General features: G+C 40.7%; 1 protein-coding gene across 2 annotated transcripts in view; it reads right to left on the reverse strand.

Moving 5' to 3' along the window:
- Positions 1–17,369, reverse strand: part of SH3GL2 (SH3 domain containing GRB2 like 2, endophilin A1) — a 702,686-nt gene that overhangs the window by 57,384 nt on the left and 627,933 nt on the right. The window lies entirely within an intron of this gene.

Genomic DNA, 17,369 nt, shown 5'->3' on the forward strand with positions numbered 1-17,369 from the left:
ACAGGACAGTCAGACACATTGTCAATTCTAATTGGCATATCCTCAACTCCAATCCCACCAGTACTAAACTAGAGAAGCCCATTTTTGCCCATAGGAGAAATAAAAACCTTAAGGATCTCATAGTTCATTCTCGTTTTACAACTACGAATACTCAGTCAGAATTTCTACAGAGATCAATAAGTAATAATTTCCCAGTTAGAGGCACTGTCAAATGCTCATCCTGTAAATCCTGCAGTAACATCATTGAAGGTGAGTTTTTTGAACATAATGGTTGTCGGACTTCTGCTCAAGATATGTGGAATTGTAAGACCATGAACTGTATCTATTTTATTTTGTGCCCATGCCAACTTGGCTATGTGGGCGAAACCTCAAGGTCGGTTCAAACCAGGCTCACTGAACACAGGTCGGCTATCCGCACAAATAAACAACTAGCTCCTTTGGTGAAACATTTCAACGAAAATCACCATGCTCCAGAGGATTTTAAATGGCGCATTTTAGAGAAAATCAGACTCCCAAACAACAAGGGTGGAGACCTAGTGAGAAAGAAAAGAGAGGTGTTCTGGATTTTCTCCCTGGGAACATTTAAGAGAGGCCTTAATGCCGAGATTCCCTGGGAGAACGCCATTCTTTAGTACCTGTTAATAACTCAGTTTAAGTCATTCTAAGAATCCCTATTATTAATGAGATATGTTTAGAACTGCTGCCTTATTAATACATTATTATTACACTCAGCTGAGAAATCTATATAGCCATCGGTAATTGATTCCTTGGTTACATATATGTCCTGTACATATTGACTGCGTCGACAACTTTTTCGAACTGTGAACATTTTTGAGGATTGGTAATCTCATAATACGAATGAGTATATATAAGATTCAGTTCTGTATACTCTACATACCACCCATATGTTAGAAGACATGCCCCTTTAACTATAAAATAGGTATACGACAATATGTTTCTTAAACAAACCCGAGTCATGAACTGTCCGTCATTATGTCAGGTTAAGAGATATATATATATATCGTATTATGTCCCATGCATAATACCTCTGATTTATACTAAGTAGGAACTTACTGCTATCTTTCTTAAAGTTGGATAATTTTAAAAGATATAAAAAATAATCTTAATAATATTTTATAGTGCCTTAAAATACCAGGGTTAATATTAGTTTCTTCATCTATTTGATAATAGACACGTTACTACCCCTGAAATGAAGAGCAGACAACCTAAAACAATTATATGTATCCGAGAAAGTTCGGGCGCCATCTTAGATAGGGACATGTATAACGAATTCCCAAAGTAGTCCGTCGTTGATACCTATGAAGGTCAACAACAACGCTCGACTATTCGCGCCAAAATCAGGGTTTAAATGGGACCTCCGTTATCCGGCTGCTATCGGTATTTTTTCGTGGAAGCCGGGTCCCCTCAACACGAGCGTCGGAGCAGCACCATCCTGCTGTCCGCTTGCCGCCTACTACTTCAAGGTAAGAAATACGGCGAACAGGGTACTGTAGAATATCTCTACAATTCAGCCTGAGTACGGACTAAGTAGCTAACGTTACTGAACTCCTACCGTTACTCTCTTTATAGAGACGGCTGACTGATCCTCTACGTGCAGCTCGGATTTATAACTAAACGAGGGTCGGAACAGCACTACCTTGCTGCTCGCGTATTGTAACCTTATCTAAGGTAAGAATTCCACACACTTGTAATCATCATTACCCTAATTCGACTATGGACTAATATGCACACGAATTTTGACCTCCAACCGTTACTCTTTTCATAGAGACGGCTGACCCATTTTAAATGTGAAGTTTGGACCTACATTAAATGAGCGTTGGAACAGCACCACCCTGCTGCTCACGTAACATTTCTGTATTTATGGTAAGAATCTTGGGTACTTGTAATTATCATTAGTCTAGCTCAGTCTAGCTTTATTATGGCTCTATATGCAAACTTTATGGATCTCCAATCATGTCTCTTGTTACAGAGATGGGTGATTAACCATATATCTGGAAATCAGATCCATAAAGCACATAAACTGGAGCAGCACCTCCCTGCTGTCCATCCGTTTTTTAATCAACAAAGGTAAGAATCTAGTCATACCATGCACCATTAATAGTCGCCCAACGAATGTACCTCTATGTAGACTGTGGTTGAAATTTACACTGACGCGCATTTATGTGTCTACCCACAGAAGCTACCTTTTGACTTTACCTTCCTCGAGCATCTGAGTAGCGAGTAAAACCCATTGGATCACTATTCCGGCGCTCTTTACAAATATCCAAGGTATTTCAAATACAGATTACATGAGACAATTAGAAGTCTGCGATGTCACGCAGAATCAAGTAACAGAAAAAGTACCAATATCTATGCAGGCTTCAGTAATTAGAAAGCCTTCTTTAATAATGTGGACTATAGAGGTTTGTCACCCTTGTCTATACTCTTTTCTTCACTGGGGCCATCGCCTGCTTCATTGAGCAGACCTGTGCTACGTATTCCAACAAGTCCAATAATCAGAGTAGTGGTTATGACGCCATTAATATGGAGACCATATACGTGTATATTATGATAACTCTATAATGAGGGTTAACTTCTTATTAGGTTAGTAATCAAAGGTGTTGGCATCGCAAATAATCCCTTTTACCTTGTCGTTTATATACTAGACTCGCTATTAATATTATAGGACTATCCACATGTCTTGCGTGGTTATCTTGACCCATTTAGGTACACCTCGAAGAACCTCTCCTTAGTTTCTCTAATTATTTAAATTATGTTTTCTCTCTTATTATCAGAACATTCGTCTATCCGAAAGTAATCCAAACTATAGGGGGTATCACCTTCCATCATTGTTACTGTATGGATAGAGCATCCAATGTTTGTAAGTAATCCTTTATGTACTATAATCTTATTTCTATGTCAGCAATATGTAAATGTAAATAATAAGAAAAGATGGTTCAATCCACTGCATATCTTCAGCCTCTACCAATGGGGCGATAAGATACAATATAACATCTGAAATCCAGCCAATGTTTAGCAGAAAATTAAAAATAGGCTATCAGCTATGTGTGTTTTTCCTACAAAGGTTGAAACCAGTCATGAGAGATCAATCTATGAATTGCCATAGTTTGTCAGGTACTATACAATCGACAAAGATATTTTTAGTAATCATTGCCACTGTTTGGACAAATCGAGTAGGATGGTTAGTGTGATAGTAGGAAATGTCATGTTTTGATATGTTGATATATGGAATGTATTTTAATAGACATTTTTTCTTTTACAAATGTATTTTCAGGATTTATCTTGTGTCTCCTGAAGAAGGCGGTTCACTGCCGAAACGCGCGTCGAGTTCTTATGTTTTCTCTTTTAATATTTGATGTATTACATGCTTTTTCGTATATGATTTTTATGTATTGTTCACGAATTTTATGTTGTTTTGATTAATTGAACTATTTACAATTGACTCATTTTTTACCTTTAGCATATGGGTTGACCCTGTGGTCACACACTATATGTTGTTTTTAAATCAATACTCATTAAAGATACATATTTTTTATATATAGAGTTATATGTTTGATTTTTCCTGCTTGATTGCTGACCCATCCCGATTGTTCACAGTGTACATTAGACGTCCTGGGATTTTTCTCACACTAATTACTTGTAAGTATGTCATTTATGTTTTATTTATTGGCTCCTACCTTACTTCTCCATCTTCATTTTTTTGCTTCTTTTTCCTTTTCTTTCTTTTCTCATTGACATATTTATTGCCATTTTCGCTATTTTCACAGTAATACTTTTTTTTCTTCACTCCTTTTTTCCTTAACTTTTTCCTTTAACTACGAACCCTCTTGTATTCTCATTTCTTCCACCTTTTATATTTTTATAATCTCTCCTATTCTCAATGATTGTTCTTCATAATCTCCTCACCCCCTTTTTTCCTCTCTCTTTCCTCCTTCACTTCCTTAAGTTTCAAGTTTTGCATACATTTCATCTTATTTGTATTTTAATGGTATTTGTTTCAAGGCTGGTTCATTTTACTATTTGTTCTGTTCCATTGATTTATGGTGTTAAAAATCATTCCATGGAATGTTAAAGGTTTAAACTCCCCTATTAAGAGACCTCGGGTATTATCTTACTTCTCTAAAATGGACGCTAACATTTTTTGCTGCAAGAAACCCATCTTACCGAGTCTGAATCTTTGAAGCTTACGAAAAAATGGGTTGGTGTACTCTTCTACTCACTTGGTGATGGCAAAAGAAATGGTGTTATCACTTTGGTCCACAGATCATTGAAGACTTCTCTTATTTCACAAGAGAGAGATGAGGAAGGTAGATGGCTGTATACCAAGTTAGAAATTGATGGTGTCTCGCTCTCTCTTTTTAATGTTTATGCCCCTACTTCTGATGACGCTCCTTTTTGGTCCCATGTATATCAACTGATTTCTCAACATTTTGATAGCAAAGTAATTCTAGCTGGGGACTGCAATCGGGTTTTTGATCCTTTTTTAGATCGAAAATCCACAGTTCCTTTCACTCCTTCAAAAGCACATAAAACTTTCACAGAAACTATGAAACACTTACATTTAACCAACGCATGGGGATTATGTAATCCGTCCTTGCAAGAATATACTTTTTACTCTACATCCCATCAGACCAAATCAAGAATTGATTATTTTTTCCCATCACACAGTGTCTACCAATCGCTCACATGTGCGGATAGAGGCCCCATACTCATTTCCGACCATGTCCTTGTTTCCATCCTGTTAGAATTATTGCCTCATTCTGATCACCCCAGGAGATGGCGCTTTAACAATTCCCTGCTTTTAGACCCTCACTTCAATACTTCCTTTATTTCTTTCTTCAATGAATACTTCCTTTTAAACAATACTGACACTATACCCTTTTCTATAATTTGGGATGCTTTTAAAGCTTCTGCCCATTATTTTATCATTTGGTATACATCTAATAAACGGAGAACAGCTCAGGCTTTAAATAGGGAACTCCTCTTGAAGATAAAGAAATTGGAGCATACTTATTACACTTCCAAATCAAAAAATTGCTTAACTGATCTTATTAATGCCAAGATTCAGTATAATCAAGACACGACTGACGCTGCTCCTTTGTTTCTTTTAAAGACTAGCGCTAATTTCTATGGTGAACAAAATAAATCTGGCAAACTATTAGCTAATTATCTAAAGTCCAAACAAAATAAGCTTTATATTGAATCCATAATATCGGACACAAACACTTCTCAATACAAGGACACCAATATCTTACAAGAATTTGTCAATGTTATGAACAACTTTATACTCCTGAGTTATATCCTACTGAAGATGATATTTCCCTTTATCTCTCCTCAATCGACAAACGCTCATCCCTGTCTCTACAACTTGACCTCCTTGAAACTGATTTGACTCAGACTGATTCACTTAGTGCTCTTTAAGTCCCTTAAGAAAGATAAGGCCCCCGGTCCTGACGGTTTTACTGTTGAATTCTTTTTACATTTTGCCCAAATATTTTTACCTAAGTTACATACTTTAATTTCCTCTTTTCTTTCTCCTGGTAATTCCTCTTGTACTTTTCTCGAAGCCTTAACCTCTTCCATGCTCATGACGGAGCCGCTCCGTCATGAGCCGCGGTTGAGCTGTGCCCCTGCGCAGCACGTTCTATTGAGCGGGCGGGGCCATGACGGAACCGCTCCGTCATGAGCACAGCGCAACCGCGGCTCGTGACGGAGCAACTCCGTCACGAGCATGCGAGCGCCGCTCGGCCCCCCCAACCCCCTAGCGCTGCGGCAGAATTGCCGCAGCAGCGTAGGGTTCATTTGTCTTATTCCAAAGGAGGGGAAGGATTTACATTACTGCAAAAACTACCACCCCATTTCCCTAGTTAACAGACTAAAAAATGTTCTCGAAATCATTAGCTCTTTGATTGGAAACTTTTCTACCCCATCTCTTAGGTAGGGAGCAATCGGGCTTTGTCAAAGGACGATCTATTAATGACAATACCCCTTTGTTTCTTGACATCATTTCCAAGTAGCCTAATCTTTCAGAACCCCTTACTGCCATTGCCCTAGATGCAGAGAAGGCTTTTGATAGAGTATATTGGCCTTTCAGACAATAAAATGGTTTGGTTTTGGCCCAAAAATCATCTCCTTGATTTCTCTGCTCTATTTGAGTCCTAAAGCCGCAATTTTCTGCCAACGGTCTTACCTCTCCCTACTTTACTCTCCATAGAGGGGTAATGCAAGGCTGTCCCTTATCTCCTTTCCTCTTTAATTTAGCCCTTGAACCCTTCTTGTCTAAAAAAAGACAGAATCAATCTATCACGGGTTACACCTCTAATTCTGTACAGGTTAAATTAGCTGCTTATGCTGACGAAGTTATTTTATTCCTCTCCCAACCTCAAAATTCCATGCCAGCCTTTTTGAATGAAGTCAAATCATATTCTTTAGTTTCGGGCTACAGACTAAATAATGAAAGGTGTGAAATTCTGCCCTTATCTAAATATACTTTTAAAGACATTTTTTCCCTTAGCTCCCTCACGACCAAATGGCATCCTTTATATCTCTCATAGAAGGGACGTCTTGACACCATTAAAATGATGTTAACGTCTATTATCCTCTACCTTCTTTCTAATGCGCCAGTGCCCATTCCTACAAAATGGTGCCACAAAATTAATTCCATCCTTACTTCCTTTCGATGGTTGAACAAAAAACCTAGAATTTCCTTATTAAAGTTGTTGCATCTGAAATACGAAGGAGATGTCCGCTTCCCTAATCTTCCCAAATATCATAAACCCTTTTTACTAAAACATATATCCAAGTGGTTGTCTATCCCTTCTCCTGATCTTCCTCTTTGGATCAATCTAGAGAATTCCTTCCTTTCTCCGTTTTCTTTCCAAGAATATTTACATTTTACGGGAAAACCGCAAAACTTACACACACCTATTATTAAACACCTGTGTAATAGTTTGAATAAACTTCTATCATGTTGAGCCACACGATTTTAATACATTTCTCAACTCCACTATATGGCATAATAACTTTGAGGTCGATTATGATGGCGGACGGATTGCCTCCGCAGGACTGGCGGGGGCAATCCGTCTGCCTTTCTCCCTGCAATGACCCCCCACCACATTAGGATGGCTGAGGGGTCCGCAACGGACGGCAAGATCGTCCGCCTTTTTTCCGCCGGTCGTCTTCCGACCGGCGGAAAAAGTGCTCACATATGGTGGCGGTGTCTGCGAGACACCGCCAACCATATTATGATGCTAGCGGTCCAATGCCTTTCCACTGCGGCATTGCCGTTGTTGAAAGGCATACAGTATTTTCTTTGGGGGCCCATTGTGGGCCCCAGGGTGAAGGGGGGTGGGGGTGCACATGGGGGAGACCTATGGTACCCCCCTGCAGTTGCATGCACAATGCGGCAGGCACCGCCTGGTGCCTGCCGATTTGTGCATGCAAATGCACAGCATGCATTTTTAACTTTGCGGCGGGTGCTGCTTAAAGCAGCACCCGCCGCAATGTTATATATACGGGATGTGACCGCCAGGGTGACGGTCACATCCTAATTCCAACGGAGGGAACGCCGCTACCCCTGCGGACGGTCCCTCCACCACGGGGGTGGCGAACGGACGCATCAAGCAAAAAAAAACGATTTACTGGAGAGCACTGAGAGATCAGAGCATTTTATTGGTGCATCAATTATTTGAAAATGACACTTTTCTCACTTTTTCAAAAGCACGCTCTCTTTTTCACTTACCTTTATGATTTATACATACATTTCTTGCCTTACGCTCTGCCATAATAGATTCTTACTCATATGTTCAATCCTTGCCTCACACCCCCTTGCCAGTAGATCACTCCTGGTGAAACATCCTCTGGAGATCGCCTAAAGCCTCCACCCTTTACACCTGCTTACTATTCCCATTTTTACCAAGATCCAAAACAAAGATTTAAAGTTCCTGGGAGACAGATTTAGGTATACATTGGCCCATATCTAGTTGGGATAAGATCTGGGTGAAAATTAGAAACACTTCCAGAGCAGCTAGTGCCACACAAACTATTTTTTAAAATTTATAATAGATTGTTATTAACACCAGTTTCCCTACATAAAATGCATTCTGACACTGCCAGCACTTGTTGGTCATTTCCACAGGCAGATCTTCAGCACTTACTCTTTTTTTTGTCCACAAGTTATGCAATTTTGGAAATCAGTCTGGTTCCACATGAATGCTATTTTTGGGACTAACATCCCCCTTTCATTTGCAAATATTTTTCTAGGCAGTCTCTCCAAAAGCTGGAACAAACCAAAAGCACAAACGCAAATTATTGACCTGTTAGTGGCTGCTGCCTTTCAGCAAATCACCCAAAATTGGAAAGATGGGTCCAAACTCTCGTATTTAGCTTGGTGGTACTCTGTTTGCCATAATCACAGACTTGACACTACTTTTGTATTTCCCATATCTCTGAAACAAAAAATATTCCTTTTATGGTCTCCTGTTATGAGGTTTTTGGATGATAGTGCTAAAAGATCCTTTGCTCCAATACCATGTATCCGGGAATTTGCTAAACCCCCTTGATCACTCTGGTTTTTGCAATTTTTCAAATTTTTACTTGATCTAATGTAACTTTGTTTTAATTAGATTCTTATTAATTTTCAAACCCGTTTTCCTTTTCTATACCCTTTTTATCTTTGCTATGGACTTTCTTTTCTTATATAATTACTTGCCTATGTGCCATTAATGATATGTTCTGCAATGTTTCTTTTTGATGCTATGTTATTTGATATTTTGATGTTTCCTTTTTGACATACTTTTAATAAACTTATCTTTTGAAACTTAAAAGAGGAGACAACAGTAGCAGCTTCAAAGGTGGAGGTGGCACCTTATGAAACGTAACCAGATCAGGAGAAAGGGAGGAGCAATGTGATGAAACTGACTACAAAGGTAGCCCAAAAGAGAGTAAGTGGCATGGGAAAAGGTAGGGGTCAGAAAGGGACTGAAAGTGGGTAAAGTGAATAATTCCCCACAGAGCAAGGTCCAGGATGGCAATAGGGAGCTTCAATATAACAAAGAGACAATGGTCACCAATTATCACAAGGAATATGGAGGGGGAGAGACTGCCCCTGAATGCTGAAAGTTTAGAAAGAAAAAGACATCATTGTGTGGCTACCTCAACTAGGAAAGCAGGCGGATGTTGCAACATGGAACTGCAGTGTGCCCTATTAAAAGAAGGCAGAGGCTGCCATGGCTGAATGATATGTAGATGAAGGTCACATAGTGGCAAGTGCCAAAAGAATCGTGCGGTAAAAGGCTAAAATTGCAATACTTTACTTATATCTGTCCACTGCTGGGCCAAGTGAAAGAAAATGTTCTAGCACATTTGGGGATACAAGGACCTATCTTGGGAGAAAAACTAGCAAGAAAACAGGTGTAACACACATACCTGACTTGAAGACACTGTATGAAATCATGACACATCATTTTAGAAAAGATGCCTTATTTAGAGTATGGTTCACAGAAGCATGTATAAGACACATTTCACAATAAGAGTAAGAGGAGTGATGGTTCAAGAGAGGTGATGGTTCAAAAAGAGTGATGGATCAAATTCAAAACCTTGCAGGCTGTGACTTTGCCCTTTGGAGTAGCCCCTCCTCATTCATTGGGAGTAGCATGCAGGTTTGCATGGGGCAATGAGATGTGGGGAAAGCCGTGCAGGGACTCCAACTGAAATACACAATTTTTCAATTGCTGCAGAACCAGATGCCCTGTAGTCAAGAGTGAGGTACATACCTAGACATATAGGTGTTTGTATAGGAACCTAGTCATATGCATCACCAGTTGTCTGAAAATGTTATAGGAATGTCCTGTGGGTTCATAGTGGGTAGAACTAGGTCCTGGCCAGCTCTAAGGCTTGCAGCTCTTTCATTGTTGGGATACGCGATAAAGCGAAATACCAGTAGTCTTTATAACCACATGAATGATGGTCAAAGACCACACGCTATGTGCTCAGAAATCATTTTAAAGGATAACATACATTATTAGTCTTTCATTTTTTACTAAAGTAGGAATACTCTCTACAATCTAAGTTTCAGCCTATTCGTACCAAAATCCACCAGTTTATTTGTTATGATTTGCTCACATGGCAATCATTTCAAGTGTGTTACTTGCACAGTACTATAGCAGCAGAATTAGAGAGCAGGTAACCCTCAATGCTGGCAGGGGAAAAAAAGGCATCAATATATGTAGGTCTAACTGATTAAAAAGCAAGATTCTGTATTTTGTTAGGACATATCTGGTCTTCACACCAGCAACAATGAGCTTATTCAAAATTTCCAGCATACCTCCGGTCAGTTCTCTTCCTTTAGAAGAAATGTGTCAGAAAAGGTAGAGATAGACAGCTATTCCAAAATGTTTTTGTGCCTGTCAACACACATACAGACTATGAATAACAAGTAAGCAAAAGGCAACTCCACAGTTCAGAGTTGTCAATTTCTAACTTCTAAACACACACAAGCACAGATCACCTTTTGTAAATCACGCTGAAATCCTAACAGAGCTGGTTTGTAAATTATTCACTGCTGTCCACTATCTGGCCCATCTCACAGTTAAACAAATTTACCCAATCAACACAGAAGAAAGCCATGCGTACATTACCAATTACATCACAGCAAATAAAAAGGCTAGGGCCCATAAAAGACAATGAATCGAATATCAACCAGCACTTTATGCAAAATACACTTGCAAGGCCTTTAAAATAGGGCAAAAAGGATCACCTCCATGCCAACATAAATGATGCCACAAATTCAAGGAAAAATGCAATCCACAAGCCACTCATGAAGTGAACCCTCACCGGAATCTTTTCAAAACCTAATATTATGTGCACAATGTGACATTCCCTCCTCCCAAAATTCAGTCACCTTACCGCCCACTACGCCCAAAAACTCTCAGAATCAGGGTATGTTGTCCACGGCGTAGCTTTTTATTCACAACAATCCAAGTAATTTACCACTGACTATTACTCAAGAAAAGTATCCTTCTTGGATATATAAGAATTATTCACAGCATCACACTTTAGCTGCATCAACATGTCAACGGCAGCAAGAAAATTAGGTACAACATTACACTTTAACTCGGCCGTACACTAGAGCAACTTGGCCGTACATTTGAACATTACACTTTCACTTTTTTAACTCTGCCGTACACTGGAACTTGGCTGTACATTTGAACTTGGCCATCTCGGCCACCAATGTCCCACTCTGCTGCGTACATTGTGCCGGCAGGCCTCAACGCGCTACAGCCAACAGTTGCACTACTTGACATCCAGGGCACCGCATACTGCACCGGCCCACCGGGGTACCTGAACACAGGCAGCCTCCCCAAGATTTTACTCAGTCCATAAGTTGTGGGTTAGGGCAGTAGAGTCCAGAACTACCGGCAGGTCAGTCCCCCCCCCTGCACCTCCATTGTTGTGCATCCCTCTTTGTTGTTAACTGTCAGCGCTCCGCCTCTGTGAAACCTTGCTCTTCTGCCGGGTGGGTGGGTAGTCAACGACGTTCCTGTAACCCAGGCTGTAGCCCGAGGGGACAAAGAGAACGAACCCCCCCCCCCCCGGGACACAGTCTTAAATAACCTGCTAGGTTTCGTTTCTTCTAGGTTTCGTTTTGTCCATGCCTCCCGAAGACATCACCACAGCCAGCCAACACCTTTCCTTGTCCAGGGGCACCGGAGGAGGCTCAGCCCCGTGGCACAACTAAGGGCACCCCTTCCCTAGGCACGGGGCGCCTGTTCATTTCCTTCAATATTACGAAGAACACCTCTATAAGAGAGCACTAGTTGCGCTACCCTCCTCCCCTGCTCTTTCTGGTTACATTTAAATGGATTGGCCAGACATCCTTCTACTGCAGTAAGATACTGGCTCTGGAATTAGAGATCATCAACAGTTTTTATCTTTTAACAAATTCTCTCCTCTAAATAATATGTGCAACAGGACTGAAACTAAAGTCTAACTTCTCCTGCTCCTTCATCACCATCCTGATGGTTGCCTCACTTATACCAGTTTAGTCAACCATAATCCCAAGCATACATCTTGTGAACAATCAATGACTTCCATATTCCAGGCCAACTCTGCGTCTCAAAGGCTATGGAAAGAGTGCTGTTCATTCAACTCCCTACATATTATAAGACTAACAACTTGCTAAGGGCCTGATTATGACTTTGGCGGTGGGGCGCCAAATCCGCAGTGTCGCCACACCTCCAAAGATGTGGTTAGACCGCCTGCAAGTTTAGGAGTTTCCTCCTTTCAGGTGGGCTGGTTTTTTACGTTCCCATGACGGAGCCTCTAAAAATGGGCACTACAAGGGGAACGCAAAAACTGTTCCTGCATGGCATAGACTAAAAAGTCCATTCTATGCAGGAACTGAGGTGCATGCAGACCTGGTGGGCATATGTTATGCCCACTGTGTGCATCCCCATGCGGTGGATGCACAGCGAGCCATGCAGGGTCCCCCTTGTTTCCTCTCCGCCACAGCGTTTTTGGAGGAGGAACCTCCATGACACCACCGACGGAGAGGAAAATTGCTGTGGTCCGGCCAAGCATATTGCACCACCAGGGAACAGCGGTTCCCTGGCAGCTACGGCGGGCTGTGGTGATCCCACCACCCAAATCATAATTTGGAGGTCGGGAGACCGCCACTGCCATGCCCCCGCGAGACTACGGGTCCGAGGACCGTTAGACACGTAATCGGTGCTTAAGTGTTCTCCAGTTGGGATACCTCTGACCTGACACAAAAACCACATTATTAAACTTCAGAATAGAACTTCTCTTCACTTGTAACCAGGGTCAAATATTTGCTTTCATTCTTCTAGTCCTCTCAGCAATTGTGGATACCAATGACACCGTTTTAGCCTCCAATAGCTTGCATATAGCAAACTTCACATTGTTAGGTGACTTAAACATGCCTCTTGAAGATAAAGCCTGAACACATGCAGTCAACTTCATACAGGACCTCTCAATAATACAGTTCTCTCAATTGGTTACCTCAACCACACACAACAAAGGTCATCTGATTGATGCAATTTTTTAAACTTTTCCAAACATGACAATGAAACCCCCCTTTCCTGTCTGTTGGTCAGATCATTTTATTATCCCTTCTGATGTCAGGAAATTAAGCCTCCATAGTGTTGCAATCAAGGATTAACTGGCAGTGGTCTAAACTGGTCATAATAACCTCGAAAACAGCCTTACCCAAAGTAAACTCCTGTTTAAAGCTGTCACCACACTGGATGGCAGTCAGCTGTCTTAAGTTAAACGGTGACAAAACAGAGGTTTCGGTGGTCGGCAACAACCCGTTGCTTTGGGATCAACTAAGTTGACCCTCTTCCTTGGAAGACCATCCATCCCCCAAGCTAGATGTATAAAAAAATCTGGGTATCACACTGGACAGTAAACTTGCAATGGCTATCCAAGCAAAGAGGCTGGCATCCAGCTGCTTTGGACTCTTAAAAGGTCTTAGGAAGACGCTTATATTGCTACTAATTGCATTTAAATTAAAAAGGGTGAATACTATATTGCCTTGACTACGGGGACACTCACTATCTGGGAAGCCTACACTCTGTTACTAAAAAACTTCAGGTTACACAAAGCAATGCGGCCTGAACACTATTGGGCATCCTCAAATTTGATTCAGCATCCCTGGCTCTCGCCGCACTTCACAAGCTGCCGATAAGCAAGATGATTCATTTTGAAGCACTCTGCATAGCTCACCATGCACGGCACAAAAAAGGGGCCCGCATCCATAATCATCTGATCAGTCCATATCATGCCATCAGAGAGGTAAGATCGTTGTAACCTTAGTCTTCTTTTCATTCCCAAAGTACAAAGAGACAGATGCGTGGGGCACTCTTTTGCCAATTTTGCCCCCCAAACCCAGATACACTTTACTGCTAACCCTTAGAGGGAACGACAATCTACTCAGCTTTGGGAAACAACTCAAAAATCATCTGTTTGTTTAAGCTCTTTGTATTTAAGTCAACTGGACTTCAGCGCTGGGAAGCCCGTCCAGGTAGCCATGCACTTAACAAATCCTTTGAATTGAATGATCGCTGGTCATGCATGCTGGAGGCCCAACAAGACCCGATCACCAGTTGTTTCTAATGTATACATGGTTCAGTTTGACCACGTATTGGATGTTCATCATTTTAGCCACAAGCTGTATATGGGTAATCACTGGTAGAAGCAGGCTTTCCTTCACCTTTAATTATGGAAAGTTAATCGTATGAAAGCTGATGAAGTTTCCAATCTTTATCCATTGTGAAATCGAACTCACATGGCCCATTTCTAGATTTCCTGGAGTAGGATGTTCCGCAGGCATGAAATCCTTTAGGAGAGAAATACTGAGGCTGAAACTCCTCCATGCTCAGGTAGGGGCAGTGGGGTATAAAGTACGCAAGAGCTGGAGGACAGTGGAGGAGAAGCAGCCAGAAGCATGGGACTGCTCTGGGCACGAGTGTCCATGATGGTGTACAGCTCCCACGTGGTGGGACAACTGCAGGAAATTGAACGGGTGATGTAACACAATGCAGTAGATGAACCAGCTCCGGGATTTAAAACTTTTCCTGTGGGATGCGGTTGCCCTGAGTTCAATGAGAATAGTTTCCTCTTCAGCAAAGTGGTAATAAACTGCCTGCTTTCTGTTGTTGTACCCTACAAAGCCAATGCAGCTTACAAAAAAATAAAATGAATCCAGCCATATGTCCCAACTTTGCAAGTTTGCAGCCAATCTACCTGGGTTAACAGCTGAAAGGAAATCCAGCACTGGTTAATGTTCAATTGGCTCTGCTTCTACCATTAGAAAATGCTTCATGTGGCCAGATTCAATATACCACACCCACACAAAAGGTACACTGGTGACACAGACATCTAGTTCAAACCTCAAGTCTATGGAGTCATCAAACACGCTCTCCATTACCTATGTGACCTACAATGTAACCTCTGGGACTGATTCACAAAGATAAACTTACACTTTAGTTTGCTATTCACAAAGGGATTTATGAGTAGTATCTTTAAGAGTGTGGATTCTCGGCACATAAAAAATACCTATTTTGTACCTTTGTGAATCAGGCCCTTTCTTTTGCACCCAACCCCTCAAATACACACACAAAAAAATGCTGTATTCATTCAGTAGTCATCTTACAACTGTAGTACTTCAATGTCATAAATACAGGTCCTCAAGAAAAAGTATCTTTCCACCTTACTAACCCAGAAACCTGCATTCCAATTTATAATAACATTGAAATACCACCACTATACCGTTCCAGCCCTTGTACGTCTTTGACTTCCTGCCAAGGAGAGGTTGAACTACAAAGCACAACGCCTAGAAAATATGTTGCAACATGGTCACCCACTTAAATATCTAATAAGATCTTTCAGCTATATCAATTCTTTAGCCTTCCAAACCTTTTGTGCACCAAAAACAACCAGTAAGTGAGACATTATTTGGGGGAGGGATCTCTATACTTCTCTTATTCCAGTGAGGCCTGAAAACCAATGGCTTCTTTTTAGATTTTGATATTGAGACAACTATTTTTCCTGTCTCCTCAGTGTACCTTCTCAGGATCAGTATGCACTTTTGTCAGATGTGCAAGACTGGATAATCAACACACCCACAGAGCAGCAGCTGTTACTGGTCTAACAAGTGTCCTAATTCACCTCTTGTGTCACTTCTTTTAATCTGCACCGGCTTTATGGCACACACATCCACACATCCATTCATTTGATCCGGCATTCCACCTATTCTTGATGCACTGCATATTCCTGGCATCTGAGCCTAGGACACAGCTGCTTGCAACTATTATATACTACAAACGGAGTGACTGATCTGTCCAGTTTCCAGTCATCTATATTCACCAGAGATAGAATCGACCGCTTATTCTGAGACGAACTTGCTTTCGCCCTGAAGAAGTCCATTGTATCGGACAAAACGCGTTGGCTGGTCTACCTGTTACTTGACTTGTATTTCCAATAAAAAAGAAAACTTGAAGAGCAAACTTTGGACACAGACTTCGTAATTGTTATATTATTGATGTGTTGGTGCACCTATTGATCTTTATGTTGAAAACAATACAATCAGGTTTGTTATTTATCAAGTATGAGAAATAGCCCCATTATTAGTTTGTGGGGAATATCATGCAGATTTTGGTGTTTAGTACACCACAATACACATGATACAGTAAATACCATATGCTTTTCCCTCATTTAATTATGGCAGGGTTGACCTGTGAAATGTAACAAAGGTTGCGGTATTTCACTCATCTGATAATTATCGAATGTGTTTAAATACATACCATTTTGTAATTCCAACCTGTATGCTTATTCATGGGTCAGAAGACACAGATCAACTTCTCTTAAACTATGATCAAAAGTTGCCTAAACCTTACGTACCACTAAATGATTTGAATAATACGAAACATAAACTCAGGACTGGTAGGAGCAAAGCATAGAATAGCTGCATTTTATCTGCCCGTGTCTATGGGTAATGTTCTGGCAAAAGTACACAAAGTTAGAAATCTGAATATAATCTTTTACTGAAGTAAATGTAGTATTTGTAAGGCTCTAGCTACAACAATACTCCAAACAGAGCAACAAATATGTGAATGATTCCATTTTTGTAATGTGATTCACACAGGTTGCCTTGTAGACCAATTACAGTGAGTGAAGAACTGGGCAAGGTAATCTGGCCTCATATGGAAGATATTCAATAACAATAAACCAGCCAGCTCTTGCTGAGCAAAGATGTTATGTAAAGTATTCCACACTATTTGTAGTACATTCATATCCATTGTGAGTATATGACAAAATACTATGTAACTCCCTAAATCTATCCATAATAGCTCTTCAAGGAAATTCTGGAAAGCAAAACTTTTAAATCAACCAAGTGATTGAAGATTGAGGTCCTGATTTACAAAATTAAACTTACACTTTTGTGTAAGTTTATTATTGTTTGGTATTCACAAACAGATTTTGGAGGTGTATCTTTACAAGTGTGGAGTCTCAGCGCATAAAAAGATAGGACTGTCCTATTTTTTTATGTGCAGAAACTCCTTACTCATAAAGATACTCCTCGTAAATCCCTTATTGAATGCCAAACAATCGTAAACTTATTTACGTAAAAGTGTAAGTTTACCGTTGTGATTCAGGCCTTGAGAGTATGAGCCAGTAACTCATGGACTCCAGGTACCTAGGTCACACAATGTACTGTGCCTTACATACAGCACCATTTACTGTATTGCACTCACTACCATACGGTCTTCCTAGAAATACAGCACTACCATTACTGATACAATAATTTGAAGACAATATTTTAAATC

The sequence above is a fragment of the Lissotriton vulgaris genome, chromosome 3_1 (assembly GCF_964263255.1).
Source record: "Lissotriton vulgaris chromosome 3_1, aLisVul1.2, whole genome shotgun sequence".
NCBI classification, from domain to species: Eukaryota; Metazoa; Chordata; class Amphibia; order Caudata; family Salamandridae; genus Lissotriton; species Lissotriton vulgaris.